The sequence below is a fragment of the Lithobates pipiens genome, unplaced genomic scaffold, assembly GCF_037356315.1.
Source record: "Lithobates pipiens isolate NorthernLeopardFrog02 unplaced genomic scaffold, aLitPip1_a1.2 Scaffold_8, whole genome shotgun sequence".
In the NCBI taxonomy this organism is placed as follows: Eukaryota; Metazoa; Chordata; class Amphibia; order Anura; family Ranidae; genus Lithobates; species Lithobates pipiens.
Genome location: NW_027507903.1, coordinates 253,224,765 through 253,242,997, shown reverse-complemented (window position 1 = coordinate 253,242,997; position 18,233 = coordinate 253,224,765).

Here is an 18,233-nt window from a genome sequence, read left to right as displayed (position 1 = left end):
TCCTTATAAGAACTTTTGTGGACCAAGCAGGTTGTGTATTAGTGTTTAGCAGACTGTACGTCAGTCCCTATACCGCTGAAGGACTGCTGCAGTATAGGGCAGCGGTCAGCAGTGGTGCACGTCAACCCTATCTATTGTGGACCGATAGCGGTCCTTACAGAACAGCAGACTGTACCGCACTCAAGCCTATGTACCGTAGCACCCTATACCAAGTTACCAGTCCTTATAAGAACTTTTGTGGACCAAGCAGGTTGTGTATTAGTGTTTAGCAGACTGTACGTCAGTCCCTATACCGCTGAAGGACTGCTGCAGTATAGGGCAGCGGTCAGCAGTGGTGCACGTCAACCCTATCTATTGTGGACCGATAGCGGTCCTTACAGAACAGCAGACTGTACCGCACTCAAGCCTATGTACCGTAGCACCCTATACCAAGTTACCAGTCCTTATAAGAACTTTTGTGGAACAAGCAGGTTGTGTGTTAGTGATTAGCAGACTGTACGTCAGTCCCTATACCGCTGAAGGACTGCTGCAGTATAGGTGAGCGGTCAGCAGTGGTGCACGTCAACCCTATCTATTGTGGACCGATAGCGGTCCTTACAGAACAGCAGACTGTACCGCACTCAAGCCTATGTACCGTAGCACCCTATACCAAGTTACCAGTCCTTATAAGAACTTTTGTGGAACAAGCAGGTTGTGTGTTAGTGATTAGCAGACTGTACGTCAGTCCCTATACCGCTGAAGGACTGCTGCAGTATAGGTGAGCGGTCAGCAGTGGTGCACGTCAACCCTATCTATTGTGGACCGATAGCGGTCCTTACAGAACAGCAGACTGTACCGCACTCAAGCCTATGTACCGTAGCACCCTATACCAAGTTACCAGTCCTTATAAGAACTTTTGTGGACCAAGCAGGTTGTGTATTAGTGTTTAGCAGACTGTACGTCAGTCCCTATACCGCTGAAGGACTGCTGCAGTATAGGGCAGCGGTCAGCAGTGGTGCACGTCAACCCTATCTATTGTGGACCGATAGCGGTCCTTACAGAACAGCAGACTGTACCGCACTCAAGCCTATGTACCGTAGCACCCTATACCAAGTTACCAGTCCTTATAAGAACTTTTGTGGAACAAGCAGGTTGTGTGTTAGTGATTAGCAGACTGTACGTCAGTCCCTATACCGCTGAAGGACTGCTGCAGTATAGGGCAGCGGTCAGCAGTGGTGCACGTCAACCCTATCTATTGTGGACCGATAGCGGTCCTTACAGAACAGCAGACTGTACCGCACTCAAGCCTATGTACCGTAGCACCCTATACCAAGTTACCAGTCCTTATAAGAACTTTTGTGGAACAAGCAGGTTGTGTGTTAGTGATTAGCAGACTGTACGTCAGTCCCTATACCGCTGAAGGACTGCTGCAGTATAGGTGAGCGGTCAGCAGTGGTGCACGTCAACCCTATCTATTGTGGACCGATAGCGGTCCTTACAGAACAGCAGACTGTACCGCACTCAAGCCTATGTACCGTAGCACCCTATACCAAGTTACCAGTCCTTATAAGAACTTTTGTGGACCAAGCAGGTTGTGTATTAGTGTTTAGCAGACTGTACGTCAGTCCCTATACCGCTGAAGGACTGCTGCAGTATAGGGCAGCGGTCAGCAGTGGTGCACGTCAACCCTATCTATTGTGGACCGATAGCGGTCCTTACAGAACAGCAGACTGTACCGCACTCAAGCCTATGTACCGTAGCACCCTATACCAAGTTACCAGTCCTTATAAGAACTTTTGTGGACCAAGCAGGTTGTGTATTAGTGTTTAGCAGACTGTACGTCAGTCCCTATACCGCTGAAGGACTGCTGCAGTATAGGGCAGCGGTCAGCAGTGGTGCACGTCAACCCTATCTATTGTGGACCGATAGCGGTCCTTACAGAACAGCAGACTGTACCGCACTCAAGCCTATGTACCGTAGCACCCTATACCAAGTTACCAGTCCTTATAAGAACTTTTGTGGACCAAGCAGGTTGTGTATTAGTGTTTAGCAGACTGTACGTCAGTCCCTATACCGCTGAAGGACTGCTGCAGTATAGGGCAGCGGTCAGCAGTGGTGCACGTCAACCCTATCTATTGTGGACCGATAGCGGTCCTTACAGAACAGCAGACTGTACCGCACTCAAGCCTATGTACCGTAGCACCCTATACCAAGTTACCAGTCCTTATAAGAACTTTTGTGGAACAAGCAGGTTGTGTGTTAGTGATTAGCAGACTGTACGTCAGTCCCTATACCGCTGAAGGACTGCTGCAGTATAGGTGAGCGGTCAGCAGTGGTGCACGTCAACCCTATCTATTGTGGACCGATAGCGGTCCTTACAGAACAGCAGACTGTACCGCACTCAAGCCTATGTACCGTAGCACCCTATACCAAGTTACCAGTCCTTATAAGAACTTTTGTGGACCAAGCAGGTTGTGTATTAGTGTTTAGCAGACTGTACGTCAGTCCCTATACCGCTGAAGGACTGCTGCAGTATAGGGCAGCGGTCAGCAGTGGTGCACGTCAACCCTATCTATTGTGGACCGATAGCGGTCCTTACAGAACAGCAGACTGTACCGCACTCAAGCCTATGTACCGTAGCACCCTATACCAAGTTACCAGTCCTTATAAGAACTTTTGTGGACCAAGCAGGTTGTGTGTTAGTGTTTAGCAGACTGTACGTCAGTCCCTATACCGCTGAAGGACTGCTGCAGTATAGGGCAGCGGTCAGCAGTGGTGCACGTCAACCCTATCTATTGTGGACCGATAGCGGTCCTTACAGAACAGCAGACTGTACCGCACTCAAGCCTATGTACCGTAGCACCCTATACCAAGTTACCAGTCCTTATAAGAACTTTTGTGGAACAAGCAGGTTGTGTGTTAGTGATTAGCAGACTGTACGTCAGTCCCTATACCGCTGAAGGACTGCTGCAGTATAGGTGAGCGGTCAGCAGTGGTGCACGTCAACCCTATCTATTGTGGACCGATAGCGGTCCTTACAGAACAGCAGACTGTACCGCACTCAAGCCTATGTACCGTAGCACCCTATACCAAGTTACCAGTCCTTATAAGAACTTTTGTGGACCAAGCAGGTTGTGTATTAGTGTTTAGCAGACTGTACGTCAGTCCCTATACCGCTGAAGGACTGCTGCAGTATAGGGCAGCGGTCAGCAGTGGTGCACGTCAACCCTATCTATTGTGGACCGATAGCGGTCCTTACAGAACAGCAGACTGTACCGCACTCAAGCCTATGTACCGTAGCACCCTATACCAAGTTACCAGTCCTTATAAGAACTTTTGTGGACCAAGCAGGTTGTGTATTAGTGTTTAGCAGACTGTACGTCAGTCCCTATACCGCTGAAGGACTGCTGCAGTATAGGGCAGCGGTCAGCAGTGGTGCACGTCAACCCTATCTATTGTGGACCGATAGCGGTCCTTACAGAACAGCAGACTGTACCGCACTCAAGCCTATGTACCGTAGCACCCTATACCAAGTTACCAGTCCTTATAAGAACTTTTGTGGAACAAGCAGGTTGTGTGTTAGTGATTAGCAGACTGTACGTCAGTCCCTATACCGCTGAAGGACTGCTGCAGTATAGGGCAGCGGTCAGCAGTGGTGCACGTCAACCCTATCTATTGTGGACCGATAGCGGTCCTTACAGAACAGCAGACTGTACCGCACTCAAGCCTATGTACCGTAGCACCCTATACCAAGTTACCAGTCCTTATAAGAACTTTTGTGGAACAAGTGAGTTGTGAATGTTTAGCAGACTGCAGCAGAAGGGCAGCAGTCAAGTATAATATCCTTTCTATATTTGGAAGAAAGAATATTATACATGTACAAGCCTATTACTGTACCACTGATACCAGTCCTGAAAAGAACCTTTGTGGAACTAATAATAACAGCAAGTCTTTAAAATTACCCTCACTGCCTGACAACACTGCTTCCTTCCTGTCCCTATACAAATTGGCAAAAAAAGAGAACGATTAGTGGTTACTGGAACAGCTCTTTTGTGGACCTTGATAGTAACAGCTAATGATGATGATGATGATGATGATGATGAAAGACTAATCTGGCTGTCCCTGTAGCATACACCGTCCTTTCCCTTTCTCTAAACTAACAAAAGACACTCAGGCTGCTGCAAGAATCAGCAGCACAGCAAACCTATCAACACCTAACACCTATACCAGTCCTGAAAAGAACTTTTGTGTACCAAATAGCTAGTGGTTTATCTCTCCCTACTCCACACAGGAACCTGTCCCTATCTTAACAGAAGAAAGAATGTAAAATGGCCACCGGATCGGGTGTATTTATAGGTTAGGGGGAATGTACAAGTGTCCATGTGCTGTCATGTCTCAATTGGCTGTCCTGTATCACATGATAAACGTGTCACCAAAGGTTAAAGTTCTTGTATACATTAAACACGTAAGTCCGCCGCGGCGAACGACGGAAAAAGGCGTTCGAACGTGCGGACCGCGAATGTCGGAAATTCGCCGCGAAACGACCGCCGGGCGAACCGTTCGGCCATCACTATCCCCCACCTTCCCACCATACCTGTTGGTGACCACCAGACTGAATAGACACTGACAGAGGCGCTCACCTACTACTCTTCCTTGAGTGATGAGCTCACTCACAGGCATCCACCCACTCTACTTTCTCCTGTGTCCTTTTTGGCAGGGAGAGGGAGCCAATCAAGCAGCAGAGGACCATGGGGGCTTGAAGTCCCATCACAAAACAGCCCCATTGATTTCTACAGGGGGCAGAACTACCAAACTCAGCCTACATTGCAACAAGGGGGGCTAGCTAAAGACTCCAGCTTGTTGGTCTGAGGAGAGATCACCACGAGGCAGGGAGGTGAACGGACATGCAAGGAGAGACTACAGGCACCCGCTGAAGATTCTCCCAAAGACGGATCCAGAGACCATCCAGAGATAGTTAAAGATGGCATCCCACCAGAGAAAGGCCTCTGGTGAAGACTGCAGGCATCTTAAGGCAAGAGGCAATCGAGTCACAAGGTGGCCAGGCGGGCCGATGAAGAACTATCTGCCAAGACATCCTTTTTCTGCCCTGGTCGCACTTGCCCACTTTGCTGATGTACAACCCACTTTTGAACCCTTCAGGCAGACATTATAGTTTGGAAGCGTAAAGAGGACTTTTTACCGCCATATCAAATCCTCTATGCCGACTAATGACTCCCTTTTGTTAGACTCTGGTGATTTATTGTCTTCTATGAGATCCAACTGCTGGTGAAGATATTTACGAGGGCTTCTAAAGGGCTTTCACACCAAGCCGCCCATAGCGTCGGCGGTAAAACACCACTATTTTTGGTGGCGCTTTACCGTCGGATTTGCACCGCATTTTGGCCGCTAGCAGGGGGTTTTTAGGCCCCACCTAGCAGCCTAGAAAGGGTTAAAACCACCCGCAATATGCCGCAATAGTGGCTTTTTGTCAGTGGTATTGCAGCGCTGCCCCATTGATTTCAATGGGGAGCAGCGGTGGAGGAGCGATAAACACATCACTCCTTCGCTGCTCCAAAGAAAAAATTGAGTACCTCCAATAATGGAATTTTAAAGGCAATATAAAGAAAATTTCAAATATATATAGAAAAAGTAAATTATTTATTAACAAAGAAATTATAATAGTTATACAATTTATACAAACAATAATACAATAAAATATACGATTTATACATATAGTAGGCAATAACAGAGCGGCAATTTCCAACTACGAATCAGTAAGGAGACATAAGATGTAACATGAGTCTACAAGGTAGGTAGTTGATTAAATTCCAATTTTTCTTTGTTTCTGTCATAAATTTTTTGCTAATTAGTAATTTTTCTTCACACATTTTGGCCAAAATTTATACTGCTACATATCTTTGGTAAAAATAACCCACATTAGTGTATATTATTTGGTCTTTGTGAAAGTTATAGAGTCTACAAACTATGGTGCCAATCACTGAAAACTGATCACATCTGATCAGGCCTTCAGTACATCAGGTGTATCTCATTTCTTGAGACACTAACAAGTCAGGAAAGTACAAATACCCCCGAAATGACCCCTTTTTACAAAGTAGACATTTCAAGGTATTGAGTAAGTAGCATGGTGAGTTTTTTTTAAGTTGTCATTTTTTCCCACAATTCTTTGCAAAATATATTTTTTTTAATTATAATTTTTTTTACAAAATTGTCATATTATCAGGTTATTTCTCACACACAGCATATGCATACAACAAATTACACCCCAAAATACATTCTGCTACTCTTCCCGATTATGGCAACACCACATGTGTGAGACTTTTACACAGCCTGGCCACATACAGAGCACCAACATTGAAGTAGTACCTTCAGACGTTCTACGAGCAAAAATTATGCATCTCATTTCTCAACCACCTATTACACTTTTGAAGGCCCTGGAGTACCAGGACAATGGAATTTCCCATAAAATGACCCCATTTTGGAAAGCAAACACCCCAACGTATAATCTGTGAGGCATGATGAGTCTTTTGAACGGTTCATTTTTTTCCACAAAGTTGTCAAGATATTTCTAACACATAGCATGTATATAGCAAAAATTACACTCCAAAACACATTCTGCTACTCCTCCCGAGTATGGCGAAACCACATGTGTAGGACTTTTACACAGCCTGGTCACATAGAGAGGTCAAGCATTGAAGTAGTATGTTCAGGCGTTCTAGGAGCATAAATTACACATCTCATTTCATTCCTACCTATCACACTTTTGAAGGTCCTGGAGCACCAGGACAAAGGAATTACCCACAGAATGACCCCATTTTGGAAAGCAAACACCCCAACATATATTCTATGAGGCATGGGCTGCAAATAGGTACTCGGGTACTCTGATGGGCTGCAGATAGGTACTCTGGTACTCTGATGGCCTGGTGACAGGTACTTGAGTACTCTGATGGCCTGGTGACAGGTACTCGAGTACTCTGATGGCCTGGTGACAGGTACTCGAGTACTCTGATGGCCTGGGGACAGGTACTCGAGTACTCTGATGGCCTGGGGACAGGTACTCGGGTACTCTGATGGCCTGGTGACAGGTACTCGGGTACTCTGATGGCCTGGTGACAGGTACTCGTGTACACTGATGGCCTGGTGACAGGTATTCGGGTACTCTGATGGGCTGGTGACAGGTTCTCTGGTGGCCTGGTGACTGGTATTTGGGTACTCTGAAGGGCGGTGATAGGTACTCAGGTAATCATATGGACTGGAACAGGCACTCAGGTACTCAGATGGGCTGTCACAGGTACTCGGGTATTCAGATGGGCTGTGACAGGTACTCGGGTACTTTGATGGGCTGTGACAGGTACTCGGGTACTCTGATGGACCGTGACAGGTACTCGGGTACTCTGATGTGCCGTGACAGGTACTCGGGTACTCTGATGTGCCGTGGAAAAAAATGAAAACGCATTTTTTTTTTACACAAATTTGTCAAGATATTTCTAACACATAGCATGTATATAGCAAAAATTACACTCCAAAACACATTCTGCTACTCCTCCCGAGTATGGCGAAACCACATGTGTAGGACTTTTACACAGCCTGGTCACATAGAGAGGTCAAGCATTGAAGTAGTATGTTCAGGCGTTCTAGGAGCATAAATTACACATCTCATTTCATTCCTACCTATCACACTTTTGAAGGTCCTGGAGCACCAGGACAAAGGAATTACCCACAGAATGACCCCATTTTGGAAAGCAAACACCCCAACATATATTCTATGAGGCATGGGCTGCAAATAGGTACTCGGGTACTCTGATGGGCTGCAGATAGGTACTCTGGTACTCTGATGGCCTGGTGACAGGTACTTGAGTACTCTGATGGCCTGGTGACAGGTACTCGAGTACTCTGATGGCCTGGTGACAGGTACTCGAGTACTCTGATGGCCTGGGGACAGGTACTCGGGTACTCTGATGGCCTGGTGACAGGTACTCGGGTACTCTGATGGCCTGGTGACAGGTACTCGGGTACTCTGATGGGCTGGTGACAGGTTCTCTGATGGCCTGGTGACTGGTATTTGGGTACTCTGAAGGGCGGTGATAGGTACTCAGGTAATCATATGGACTGGAACAGGCACTCAGGTACTCAGATGGGCTGTCACAGGTACTCAGTTATTCAGATGGGCTGTGACAGGTACTCGGGTACTTTGATGGGCTGTGACAGGTACTCGGGTACTCTGATGGACCGTGACAGGTACTCGGGTACTCTGATGTGCCGTGACAGGTACTCGGGTACTCTGATGTGCCGTGACAGGTACTCGGGTACTCTGATGTGCCGTGACAGGTACTCGAGTACTCTGATGTGCTGTGACAGGTACTCGAGTACTCTGATGGACTGTGACAGGTACTCGAGTACTCTGATGGACTGTGACAGGTACTCGGGTACTCTGATGGACTATGACAGGTACTCTGATGGACTGTGAGTGACAGGTACTATGAGGGGTGGTGACAGGTCCTCTTTATTGGGTGGGGGGGCAATCAGTGTGATTGGTGTACACTGTAAGCAGTAACGAGATGTTACCGCAATCTCCTCCTCACACACGATCGGTGTGTGAGGAGGAGAACCCGGTAACATCTCGTTACCGCGGTTTGTTTAGATTTTAGTGATCGGCTGTGAAAGGATCACAGCCAGTCACGTGGGTAAACAGCCGGCCAATGGCTGTTTACCAGCGTCGGTCACGATCAGTGTTCACGGGGAACACGCCGCCAATGACGTGCACGCACAGCGCGCTCACGATCGCGCGCATGCGCCGTGCACAGTGGGTGTGACCATCTGTGTTCACCAATGTAAGGAACATTCTTCCGACTGATCACCATTGTAAGGAACATTCTTCTCACTGATCACCAATGTAAGGGACATTCTTCCCATTGATCACCAATGTAAGGAGCATTCTTCTCACTGATCACCAATGTAAGGGACATTATTCCTACTGATCACCAATGTAAGGAACATTCTTCCCACTGATCACCAATGTAAGGAATATTATTCCCACTGATCACCAACTTAAGGAACATTATTTTCACTGATCACCAATGTAACAGACATTCTTTCTCCTGATCACCAATGTAAGGGACATTCTTCCCACTGATCACCAATGTATGGAGTATTCTTCCCACTGATCATCAATGTAAGGAACATTCTGATCACCAATGTAAGGAACATTCTTCTCACTGATCACCAATGTAGGGAACATTCTTCTCACTGATCACCAATGTAGGGAACATTCTTCTCACTGATCACCAATGTAGGGAACATTCTTCTCACTGATCACCAATGTAGGGAACATTCTTCTCACTGATCAGCAATGTAAGGAACATTCTTCTCACTGATCACCAATGTAAGGAACATTCTTCCCACTGACCACCAATGTAAGGCGCATTCTTCCCAATGATCACCAATGTAAGAAACATTCTTGCCACTGATCACCAGTGTAAGGAACATTCTTCTCTCTTATCACCAACGTAAGGAACATTCTTCCCACTGATCACCAATGTAAGGGACATTCTTCCCACTGATCACCATTGTGTATATATGTCATAACAGTCTGACTATAAACATGGCAGGTGATGTGGGCAATCAGTCTGGATGGATGCAGATGAGTTTTGCATACAGATGGGTTGTGTCTGTCAGTCTACATGAGGTAAGGTGGATAGCCAATGGTTCAGGTGGAAGGTCAATGGTTCAAGTGGATAGCCAGTAGTTCTGGTGTAAGGTCAATAGTTCAGGTAGGGGGTCAATGGTTCAGGTAGGGGGTCAATGGTTCAGGTAGGGGGTCAATGGTTCAGGTAGAGGGTCAATAGTTCAGGTAGAGGGACAATGGCTCAGGTACAGGGTCAATGGTTCAGGGGGAAGGTCAACGGTTCAAGTAGAGGTTCAATGGTTTCAGTAGAGGATCAGTGGTTCAGGTAGGAGGTGAATGGTTAAGGTGGATAGCCAGTATTCTTGTGGAAGGTCAATGATTAAAGGTAGATGGTCAATGGTTCAGGTAGGGGGTCAATGGTTCAGGTAGGGGGGTCAATGGTTCAGGTAGGGGGTCAATGGTTCAGGTAGATGGCCAAGGGTTCAGGTAGAAGGTCAATGGTTCAGGTAGAAGGTCAATGGTTCAGGTGGATGGCTAGTGGTTCAGGTAAAGGGTCAATAGTTTAGGTAGAGGGTCAATGGTTCAGGTAGAAGGTCAATGGTTTAGGTGGATGGTCAATGGTTTAGGTGAATGGTCAGTGGTTCAGGTAGAGGGCCAATGGTTCAGGTAGAGGCTCAATGGTTCAAGTGGAAGGTCAATGGTTCAAGTAGAGAGTCAATGGTTTCGGTAGGGGTTTCAGTGGTTCAGGTAGGAGGTCAATAGCTCAGGTGGTTCAAGTGTAATAATGTAAATTAAGTAAAATTACAGCATTCTACATAGTAGTACATGGACATAGTTAGCTACTTCAGAGTCTACTCCCTGGTATAGTATAACTTCATAAGATAAGCTGCTGCAACCCTGTAGATTGATGAAATACCTCAAGCAAACAGGTGCATGATCCACACCTGCACAACTGCAATAGTAAAATCCAAATAGATGATCCACAGCCCCATATAATGCTCCTTAAAATCTTCCTTTTATGACTATTCCACAGAAAACCCGGCCTTAACACAAAGAAGTCAATGCGTTTCAGGCACTTAATGCGCCTTAGTCACACTTTTTTGGCAAGTGCGATTAGTACGTACGAATCCGAAATACAAATTTTCATGCATAGGAATTCCGTACGAATTACTAAATTTCCTTTACGAATTTAGGATCCAAGTAGTAGTAGTAGTCAATAAAAAAAGATCCAAGTAGTCAATAAAAAAAGATTTTAAAGAGCATGATACGGTACTCCTGGTACGTAAGGCACACGTCTTGTTCTGATGTGAACTGCATTCACTTTGAAGGCACTGATGGCTGTGCTCCAACCCTCCCCTCCAGACAGACCAACAACCAGTTAAGACATTGGCTTCCCCAACATGGTGGCTGTAGCTCCAAACTGTAGACATTTGCAGACAACTGTATTCATTTATGCCTCTCTGAAGTGCCTCATGTGGATGGTGAATACATGGAATTGCTTCTACAAACATGACCTCCTCTTACCTGGTGGAGTGACAGGCAGCTGGTTCTCCATCATGATGTCTCTGTGTCCCTCCATATGCTCCCACTCTTCCATGGAGAAATAGACTGTGACATCCTGACACCTGATAGGAACCTAACAACACACAATGATACAGTCATCCTCCAGACATAACGCTTCTGATCCCGAATGATGTTCCAGAATTCCCGGCACCGCTCTCCTCTCCTGTCAGAAGATCTGTGATCTTGTTGATGACCTCCAGACTCTTGTTGTTTCTCTCTAGTATCAAGGAATTGAGGTGTGGGATCCATGGAGCTTCTCTGGCTCCTGCTCCAATCTTCTGAGACATGGGAATGGCTGCTGAATGTCACATGATCACTAGATGTCTTCTTCACCATTGTATATTCCTGTGTAATAAGAGCTCCAGATAGGTTACTATAATAACTAGCACTGGACTTAATTTAAATGAGAGATGAGAACATTTTGGTAAAATTTCACATATTTTTTAAACACATTGGAGTCAATGGGAGAAGACAAAATGAAGATGGACCTGGTGCTTTAAAGCTCAAGTTGAACCTACGCATATATTGTTTCTCCTCCAATGATAATGACATTTTTAAATAAAACCATTCTACTACATTGCGTACCACATTGCAGATCCAGTGATGTCATCACAAGCGCTCTGAGATATTAGATCTCATACATACTGATCAGAATTTATATCTAAGAGACCCTTTTTCCGGGTGGTATACAAATGATGTCTGTGTGAAATTCCCAGAATCCTCCTCACCTCTCCCGTCATCAGGTAGATGAACTCAATAGTAAGTCTCAATATCCTCTCCACCATCTTCTTCCTTTCTTCCTCCATCCTCCGAGGACAGATCTGTGGAATATTCCAGGGGGATGTTTGTCCTAGAAAAGTAAATCAGTTGTAAGAAGAAGCCTTATATCCTTTAGGTATAAAGTCTACAGCCGGGGTCCCAAACCTTATTGAGCCCGGGGGGCCCAGGAAAATTCTTCCAGATCCTTCCATGACCCAACAGAAAGAAAACATTTATCCTCATATAATAAATGTACGGGAAAGTAAGATATGGATGTAAAGATGGGTGGATCCACTCAGTTACTGTAATTTAAAGAAACACAATGATTAAATGTCTATAGAATAAATCATTGGTGTCAGTGTGATAGGGGCCCCTAGGAGTGAATAGCCCCAGAGTCAGCCCTCCCTTTATACCAGGGTCCCCACAGTCCCCTCTCCTTATATCAGGTTCCCCACAGTCCCCTCCCCTTATATCGGGGTCCCCATAGTCCCCCCTTATATCAGGGTCCCCATAGTCCCCCTCCCTTATATCAGGGTCCCCACAGTCCCCTCCCCTTATTTCAGGGTCCCCATAGTCCCCCTTATATCAGGGTCCCCACAGTCCCCTTCTATCAGGGTCCCCATAGTCCCCTTCCCTTATATCAGGGTCCCCACAGTCCCCTTCTATCAGGATCTCCATAGTCCCCCTCCCATTATATCAGGGTCCCCATAATCTCCCCTTATATCAGGGTCACCACAGTCCCCTCCCCTTAAATCAGGGTCCCCATAGTCCCCTTCTATCAGGGTCCCCATATTCCCCCTCCCTTATATTAGGGTCCCCATAGTCCCCTTCTATCAGAATCCCCATAGCCCCCTCCCCTTATATCAGGGTCCCCATATTCCCCTTCTATCAGGGTCCCCATAGCCACCTCCCCTTATATCAGGGTACCCATAGTCCTCCCCTTATATCAGGGTCCCCTCCCCTTATATCAGGGTCCCCATAGCCCCCCCTTATATCAGGGTCCCCACATTCCCCTTCTATCAGGGTCCCCTAAGGGAAGAGACTGTGGGGACCCTGATATAATGGGAGGGGGACTATGGAGATCCTGATAGAATGGGGACTGTGGGGACCCCGATATCCCCCCAGTATCCCCATAGTTCCCTCTCCCCTTATAACAGGGTCCCCTTCTATAAGTATCCCCATAGTCCCCCTCTCCGTATATCAGGGTCCCCACAGTCCCCCCTTATATCAGGGTCTCCACAGTCTTCCTCTCCTTATATCAGGGTCCCCACAGTCCCCCCCTTATAACAGGGTCTCCACAGTCCCCCTCCCCTTATATCAGGGTCCTCTTCTATCAGGATCCCCATTGTCCCCCTCCCCTTATTTCAGGGTCCCTACAGTCCCTCTCCCCTTATATCAGGGTTCCCACAGTCCTCCCCTAATATCAGGGTCCCCACAGTCCCTCTTCCCTTATACCAGGGTCCCCACAGTCCCCACTTATATCAGGATCCTTTACAGACCCCCTCCCCGGGGTGAATTTAAGAATTTCCGAACACCGAGTTCACACTATGTGCATATATGATCATGCATTGGTACATTATCCATGATGACTGTATATTTCATTTCTAATTGTAATATATTTCTCTAATTAAAGATACAGATACTCCTGAAGAAGCAATAATCCTAAATCGCGAAACAATTTTAAAAAATCTTCAAGGACCTATGAACACCCTATTAGCGTATGTAATACCCTAGTGAAGGTTTTTCTGACGTGTTCATTAATACAAGCAAAGGAAGTACATCCATTTTATGGATTGATCAATAGGTCCCTTTTTGTATTTTCTAATTCATTTGTTTTATTCAATGTGCATTGTATATGTAGTTAATATGCGAGAACTATTATAAATGTTATTATAATATTTTATATGTGCCGTTAAAGTCCATTTTTCTCTATCCTTCAATTTACCCCTCCCCCTTATATCAGGGGCCCCACAGCCCCCCCCCCTTTTTATATCAGGGTCTCGATAGTGCCCCTCCCCTTATATCAGTGTCCCCACAGTCCCCCCTTATATCAGGGTCTCCACAGTCCCCCTCTCCTTATATCAGGGTCCCCACAGTCCCCCTCCCCTTATATCAGGGTCCCCCCTCTTATATCATGGTCCCCACAGTCCCCCCTTATATCAGGGTCTCCACAGTCACCCTCTCCTTATATCAGGGTCCCCACAGTCCCCCTCCCCTTATATCAGGGTCCCCCCTCTTATATCAGGGTCCCCACAGTCCCCCCTTATATCAGGGTCCCCACAGTCCCCCCTTACATCAGGATCCCCACAGCCCCCTTATATCAGGGTCCCTACAGTCCCCTCCTTATATCTGAATCCCCACAGCCCCTCCTTATATCAGGGTCCCCACAGTCCTCCCTTATATCAGGTTCTCCACAGTCCCCCTTATATCAGGGTCCCCACAGTCCCCCTCACCTTATATCAGGGTCCCCGCAGCCCCCCTTATATCAGGGTCCCCACAGTCCTCCTCCCCTTATATAAGGGTCCACACAGTCCCCCCTTTTATCAGAGTCCCCACAGTCCTCCCTTATATCAGGGTCCCCATAGTCTCCACCTTATATCAGGTTCTTATAGTCCCCCTTTTATCAGGTACTCCACAGCCCCCCCTTATATCAGGGTCCCCACAGTCCCCCCTTATATCAAAGTTCCCACAGCCTCCCTCCTCCTATACCAGGGTCCTCGAAGTCCCCCCTATATCATGGTCCCCACATTCCCGTCCTATTATCAGGGTCCCCATAGTCCCCCTCCTCTTATATCAGGGTCCCCACAGTCCCCCTCCTCTTATATCAGTGTTCTCACAGTCCCCCCTCTTATATCAGGGTTCCCACAGTCCCCCCTGGTATCAGGGCCCCCATAGTGCCTCTCCTCTTATATCAGAGTCCCCATAGTCACCCTCCTCTTATATCAGGGTCCCCACAGCCCCCCCCTTATATCAGGGTCCCCACAGTCCTTCTCCTCTTATATCAGGGTCCCCACAGTCCCCCCTTATATCAGGGTCCCCACAATCCCCCTCTCTTATATCAGGGTTCCCACAGTGCCCCCCTCTTATATGAGGGTCCCCACAGCCCCCTTTATATCAAGGTCCCTACAGTCCCCTCCCTAATATCAGGGTTTGGGTATACATAACTAACCAATAACAATGGCAGTACTGGTGGGGGGGATCCTGGTGTTGCAGAATGAACACCCTGGACATCCCCCAGATTCTTTACAAACTGTCCCCTGTCAGTGTGGTGGGCTGTCACTATGATTGGAGAGGAATGGGCGGGCCCGACCTGTAGGAAGTACACGCCTCTCCTTCCAGAAGTAAACACATCCCCGTGTTACCATAGTAACAACAATCAGCACACTCCTGAAACAGCAGTGGCCATTTTCTTGTAGCCATCAGTGTTTATAAAGAGGTGGCCATTTTCTCTTCCATGAATTGTGTGATGATAATCCATGGTGTGATAATTGTCTCTCCTCCTCCTATACCTCATTAGTACATACAGCCATGTGTCAGTGAGATTGTCATAATTTGTACATCAATATTCTCCTCCTTGGTGTGAGCAATAAAATTAAAAAAAATCTTTAAAAAAAGTGTAAAGAAAAAAAATAAAATAAAATAAATGAAATAAAAAAAATGTTTCTCCCCTTGCCGACTATATACAGTATATATACGGAGGCTCCCCTGTAAAGGATCTGTACATGATTCTGTGCTTCCGGGTTTGGGGAATGCACATGCGCTGCTGCCGGCAACCTGCTGCGGCTGTGATTGGATACAGCGGGAGCCAATCAGCAGGTCCTATGGACCCAACAATTGTCCCCGTGCCCAACAATCGAGAGAGACATAATGTTGGTCTTCCGATGTAAACAAGGCCGATCGCTGTTCTGTGACAAGGGAAGGTTGTAATCCTGTGTCTCTGCTAAGCAGGAACACAGATCTCTGTCTTCCCACAGTAGAAGCCCCATGGGACACACATGGGACACACAGCAGGGCATACAGCGGGGCATGGGCCACACATCGGGACACTGAGCACACCGCAGGGCACACAGCGGGACATGGGGCACACAGCGGGACACTGCGCACACCACAGGGCACACATCGGGACATGGGGCACACAGCAGGGCACCCAGCAGGGCATGGGGCATACAGAGGGACACTGGGTACACAGCGGGGCATGGGGCACACAGCAGGGAATGAGGCATACAGGAGGGCACACAGCAGGGCACATCATGGGGCACATATCAGGACATGGGGCACACAGCAGGGAACAGGGCACACAGGGGCACTGGGCACACATCAAGACATGGGGCACACAGTAGGGCACATCATGGGGCACACAACAGGGCACACAGCGGGCATGGGGCACACGACAGGGGGCACACCATGGGGCATACATCAGGACACAGGGCACACAGCAAGACACGGGACACACAGCAGGGCATACAGCCAGGACCGTTTTTAAGGCAGGGCAAAAGGGGCAGCTACCCTGGGTCCTGCCATTGTTGTGGGGCCCAAAGTAGCTGCCTCATACTTGCCAACTGTCCCAGTTTAAATTCCCTTATCCCTTCAAGTTTTAGTCCTGTGCTGTGTCCCGATATCTCAGTGTAAACTTCTGCTGCCACTTCTGCCATGTACAGATGACTCACCTGCAGAACTTGTGTTTACATGTAAACAACCTGCATTGATATGTAAATAGTTGTGGACCATGGCATTGATATGTAAATAGAGGTGGTATTCATATGTATATCATGTCCCCCTGAGGTCACATCCACCATCACTTCTGCTGAATGCTGCCCACTGGAGAGGTAAAGGAGCATACTTGAAAGTCCTGCCTACAACTGGGGTCATTAAGCCTAACATCAGCCTGTTCTGCAAAAGTAAGCAAATTGGAGGTGGAACCCTGCTTCAAAATAACATGGTGCCACAGCACCCTTAATTTTGGTGCATGTGAATACGCAGGCAGGCAGTAAGAAGATAATGTGCTGTAACCTTTAGAAACCAATCAGTGAGCAGTAATGCTGTGCACTAACCTCTTGCAACCAGTTGCTGAGCAGTAATAATGTGCAGTAACCTCTAACAACCAATTAGTGAGTAGTAAAGATGTTCAGTAACCTCTAGCAATCAATCAGTGAGCAGTATTGATGTACAGTAATCTCTAGAAACCAATCAACAAGCAGAAGTCATGTGCTGTAACCTCTGGAAAATAACAATGAGCCATAATGTGTGCTGTAACCTCTAGCAGTTAGTCAGTGAGTGGTAATGATACACTGTAACCTCTGGCAACCAATCGCAATTGCTGCCTGATCTGATTCAGTAAACTGATTTTTAGTCTAGCTGCTATTTATTGTATGTCTCAAAGCATGTGGAGAGGGAAATTGCGTGGAAGAGGGGGCCCAAGAAAATGTGTGTTTGCCCAGGGTCCAAACAGTATTAAAGGCGGCCCTGCATACAGAAGGGCACATCATGGGGCAGACAGCAAGGCAAGAGGCACACAGAGAGGCATGGGGCACACATCAGGACATGGGGCACACAGCAGGGCAGGGAAGCTGCTGTCATTACCTCTCCTGCTCCCCCTGGCCCCTCCTCTCTTCTAGACTGTCTGAATTGATGACAGATCTGGTTCCCGCAAAGCAGCGGTAATTTTACCTCTCGTGCCACGCTCCTCCCTGCCACTCATCCCCTCCCCTGGGGTGGACGGGAGGCAAGGAGGGGCCGGGGAGGAGGGGCGTGCGCAGCATGGGGCACCAGCATGGGGTGTGTCTCCAGATCTCCCGGCTCTGTCCCACCCCCTCCCCTGGCCACAGACAGAAGATGGAGCAGCTTGAGCGGCCCCCGCGGTCGTTTTCCATTCGGCCGCTCGGGTTGTTCTGTCTGTGGCTGAGTGACAGTCCCAGCCGGGAGATCACCCGGTGCTCGCGGGTGTCCGGGAGCCTGCAGTCAAATGCGGGAGACTTGAGAAGTCTGCAATTCACACTAGTGGAAACCGAACCTTAGTGTCCGATTTGTCCGCCGCAATATCGGAGTCCCACTATAAGTCACTGACTGCCGCCATTACTAGTAAAATAAATAAGTAAAAATTACAGTACTCCATGCCATAGGTTATAGACGGGATAACTTTGCCCAAACCAATCAATATTCGTCTATTGGGAGGACATTTCATTTTTTTTTCCATTTTTTTATTGGATTTGTTTAAGGGCTGGTTCACACCACATGCAGTCCAGTGCGTTTTGTTTTCTCTGCATCAGAAACGCATGGATAGTAGGTCATA